The sequence below is a fragment of the Bidens hawaiensis genome, unplaced genomic scaffold (assembly GCF_021521415.1).
Source record: "Bidens hawaiensis isolate Kalapana, Puna unplaced genomic scaffold, B.hawaiensis_p1.1 tig00002123_1, whole genome shotgun sequence".
NCBI classification, from domain to species: Eukaryota; Viridiplantae; Streptophyta; class Magnoliopsida; order Asterales; family Asteraceae; genus Bidens; species Bidens hawaiensis.
The window spans coordinates 100,862-105,896 of record NW_027491112.1 but is presented as its reverse complement, the minus strand read 5'-3'; the positions used below and the strand labels follow the sequence as shown (position 1 = coordinate 105,896).

The 5,035-nt window shown below is 34.4% G+C and overlaps 1 pseudogene; it reads right to left on the bottom strand.

Moving 5' to 3' along the window:
* Window positions 1–1,266: 1,266 nt before the first annotated feature.
* Window positions 1,267–3,973, bottom strand: LOC143605883 (epoxide hydrolase 3 pseudogene; annotated as a pseudogene).
* Window positions 3,974–5,035: the final 1,062 nt, after the last annotated feature.

The following is a 5,035-nucleotide window of genomic DNA, read 5'->3' as shown; positions in this document are numbered from 1 at the left end:
CTACAACCAGTGTGGGTTCCGCCATTTCAAACGGCGGAACACCTCGAAACACAAAAAAAAAATTTTCTCTCCTATAAACCATTTATTTCCTTTCATTTTTCCTATTTTTAAAAATTTTTCTGCAAATTAGGCTAGCTTATTCTTACATATCAACAATGATTATTTAGTTATTTTCTTCCTTGAACATATATATTATTGTTTTTTATTTGATTATATATATTCACCACTTAATTAGCCGGATGTTTGAACTAACCTAAGGAATGAAAATCACATATATATGTATGTGATCGAGCTTCTTACCTAGCTGTTTCAATGCTTTAAATTAGGTGTTTATTCTTTATAAATTTTTAATAAATCTTAATTAAAGAATGATATTTTTGTAACATGCAAACTGGTCGTTTTTTTTAATGTTTTTATGCCTTTATAATTGTGGATGATCTTATTGTAAACACAAACATTCAATGACTAGATATTAAGAAACACTAGTCACTTATTTTTGACCTAATGGAATATCTCGATCAAGACAAAAAACTTCATCGGATCATATATATATCAACCATAAAATAGAATTTAGAATTTCTTTATGAAATCAGTTATGTGTTTGTTGATTTCATCAGGCTTCTCTTGGTTGAGGAAATGAGCTACACCTTCCATTACAACTTCTTCCAACAACGGAACATCATTCTTAAACCCACCACTCTTTATGTATTACTTGGCACCACACATATTATACCCAACATCCAGGTCTCCAGCCACAAATTTTGTTGGCACCATAATCTTAGCACCCCTCCATGCTGACGTCAGTTCCCAGCTCATGTTGTCATGCAATCAAAATCAAAGGAACAATTTCATATATACCCTTACAAATTAACACCGAAATATCGTAATATATATGCAACTTTAACTCCGTTGGAAGGACATATGATATGGCCTAGGTGTATATGATGTTTTTAATGTTTGTAAAGATATATATGAAATTGTTATATAATAAAAATACATTATAGGCCATTTCTTTGGCATTTATTTTTCACTTACAAATGAAGAGCTCGATAATAGTTTAGTCCACCAGCAATTCCACTCGTCTTTTTGTGCTGACTAGCAAAGTACTCGATGTCTTCTTCAGATAGCCAAGGTGGTAATGTCACCGGGACACCAAGCGGTGAATGTAAAAACCCTTTACCTTTAAGGAGAAGAAATGGTCCTGGATCTCATAATGTCAAGATCTTCTTCAAAAAAGTTTGATGTCTCATTTTAGCAAGCTTGGCTTCAATTAATGTCTCCTAGTTTCTACATTCATAAATACACTTTAATCATTAATCACAAGAAACGGAAGTTTCTAGATTGAACAACTAATTTTCTAAACTCTCAATATATAAGAAAAAATTCCCCCCAATGTTTTTACTTTAGAAAAAGATTCTATTTTTTACCTCATAACTTTAGGATTTTGAAAATGTTCCTTGAAACACATATTTGACTATGTGTTTGGAAGTCTAATAAGTCTTTGATAACGTGTAACAAGTCTTTGTAAAACAAGTCATCAAAGATGTGTTAGGCTTCCAAACACGATCTAATATGTATTATGCCTCCAAACACGTAGTCAACGGCGTGTTTGACATCTAAACACATAGTCAAAGACATGTTTAGCCAGTTGTTTGTTTTCTTTTTTTAAATTTTAATATATAAAGATTTTTATTTATAAACACGGGGCTAAACACGTCTTTGACTATGTGTTTAGATGTCAAACACGCCGTTGACTACGTGTTTGGAGGCCTAACATGTTGTTTGGTTTTCTTTTTTTAAATTTTAATATATAAAGTTTTTTATTTATAAACACGGGGCTAAACACGTCTTTGACTATGTGTTTAGATGTCAAACACGCCGTTGACTACGTGTTTGGAGGCCTAACACATTTTTGACTATTCGTTTGAAACTCTAACACATCTTTGGCAACGTATTACGTGTTGGTAAAACATGTCGTCAAAGACGTGCTAGACTTCCAAACATCTAGTCAATGATATGTTTGAAGGGGAGATTTTTGAAATCTTAAAGTTTGGGGAACAAGATGACATCTCTTTCCAAAACAAGAACATTTTGTGAATTTTCTCATATAATAATAATTGATACTACTGATACCTGAAATCTGATCATGTAGTGATCATCTCCATGCTCACGTCTTAGCATCTCGGGCAGGTCTCCATTTGGGTTCTAAGGAAAAAATACAACGCTAAGGTTGACCAAAGCTTTGACTCTATCGGGCCTAAACGTGCACAAGTACCAGGCAATAATCGCACCCCAGTCATGACCCACAACAAAAACCTTTTCATCTTCGTTTGTGATGGCATCAAGTAGTCCAATCAGGTCGCCCACCAAATGAGGCATGGTGAACTTGGTGTGGTCATTGATGGGTGCACCCGTAGTCTGACCATAGCCACGGAGGTCTGGTGCCACGGCTCGGTAACCATGGTCCACCAAATACAGAATCTGGTGGCGCCAGGAGTACCAGAGCTCGGGGAATCCGTGATTCGTGAAGTAACAAGACTATTGGACCTTGACCCTATTCGGCTACGTGCATGTTGAGCCCATTGACATGTATGGTCTTGTGCCGTATCCCCTCCGTCTTATTGTTTTTTTAAGTATTAAATTTGAACAATATGCTCATGTGATTATGTCCGATGTTACCATCTTATATAGTACTCATGGAATTGGTTCAGGCTTGAGCTACCACGTAAAGATATCAATTATATCGTGAAAGAGGACAAAGAAGTTAAATTATATGTAAGATTGGATAACGGGACATAATAATTCAGCTATATACTAACGTATTTAAAAAACAAAGCACGGGAGTTTCTGCGAATAATCTATCCGAATTCGGTTGGTATCGAATAACGACACTGCAACTAAATCAATAATAAATACATCAACGTCCAAATACAACAATTCAACATATATTACAAAACACTCATGGCGAAACAAAAAAACGAAACTTGTGCGTAGCAACGGCGAAGCGACTTCAAATTTAGTTAGTATCAACGATCTCGACATTGAATCAGGAACATAAATTAGTAAGCTAAATGTGTAACATAAAAAATATTTAAAACAAAAAAAATGTTGATGTGGCACAGCCGCACAGCCACGTTCCCACGTTTGGTGAACCAGCGGGAATCGAACATAAATTTGTATGCCCAGAAAAATAAATAAATGATGTGGCACAACCATGTGTGATGAGTGACCAAGTATATATCAGTTTTAATCTATATATAGAATGGTGGTTAGATCTAAGATAGCAAAGCAAAATTCATATATAGGGGATTATGGACCAAGAGTTAAGTAGCACGTGTTAGGTAAAGTGTTACGTTACTATCACGTAAATATTGGAACTTTAAATAGTTCACTCTTCAACAAACTTGTCGTAGTTTAACTAGAAAAAATAATAAAAAGTATGATCGATTGGTTTAGGGTAATTTCCATCTATTTTCGCTCTATTAGGCGTTAAGGAGCTACAGTCAAAGCCGTTGATGCTACTATTGTTTTGCATGGAGCACTGTTAACGGCGTTAACAAGCCCATGGGGTATCATCAACACCCCCATCCACAACGGGTGTTCTTACACTACTACAAAATTGGGCATTTGCGACCAGATTTTCGGTCGCAAAACAGTAGCAATTGCCCTATTGCGACCGTTTTGCGACCAAAAATGAGGTTGGAAAAACACACGTCGAAATTGCCTTGTTGCGACCAATTTGCGACTGCTTCTATGATTTGCGACGAAATTTTGCAACTAAGTAAACGGTCGCAAATATTGCAATCGGTATAAAATGGTCGCAAATATTGCAACTGGTTTAAAATAGTTGGAAATGTTGCAACACGGTTGCAACATTTGCAACCGGTGTAAAACAGTTGAAAATTTTGCAACCAGTGTAAAACGGTCGCAAATGTTGCCCCCATTGCTGTGCGGTCGCAGATCCTGCAACCATGTGTTTACGACCAACCTGCTGCAACCATGTTTTCTAGCTGACTAATTTTCGGTCGCAATACAATATCAAATTTATTCTAAATACAAAAATATTCATAAAATCATATATGTATATATATATATATATATGCAAACACATCAAATTACAAATTTCTATTAAAGATTTAAAGATGTTCAATATTAAACAAAAAAGTTATAGTTCTATAAGCAAATAAAAAAATGTTATTCTACTTATACACAAAACCAAAACGAAAACAAACATTTGAAGCAACTAGCAGATAAGCCCAAGCTTCGCAACGGGTTACGGTAACGGCATTAACTCCGTCTCTTTTCTTTTGCTTATACTCATTTGCCTGAACAAAAAAAAACTGTATGATTTGTTATTTATGATTCCATATATAATAACAACTAAACTTGACTATCAGCTAGCTAATTAACCCAACCATAAGAAAGTTTCGCCCTTGATCACAATTTGAGAAAATACTAAAGAAGAAAATATTACAGTAACAAAAATAATACCTGAGTTGGAACTTGGAAGGTTATGAGACGCCTACTTCATTCTGCTAATATTAACTAGGATCCAAATAACACTTCCACTACAAATATTAGGCTCATGTTAATGCAGCTATAAACATGTTAACCCATCAGCATAAATATATAAATAACACTTCCACTACAAAAGCTTTTTTTTTTTTGAACGACCAACAAACATTGAAATGCCAAGGTAACAAAGCTTAACTAGTAATATCAATCTATCACCAAATGGCAATTTACATTGTACATTTGTACGAAATTAAAACTTCAAAAAAAAAAACAGAGTTCTTGGAAGTTACTTTTTGAAGGAAATTGTGCATACAACGTTGTGTTAAGTGGCAATTGTACATATATATCTCTAAGCATAAAAGAGGATACACTCAAAGAAATTACCTAATAATGTGAAAATAATGCAGCCAATATATTTATAAAGTATCTTGTAGTAATCAAATGTCGATTGAGCACGAAGTAAAATGAATGAGCAGAATTTGTCATATATCAAGAAGTTATATAAAATGAAATGTTGAGA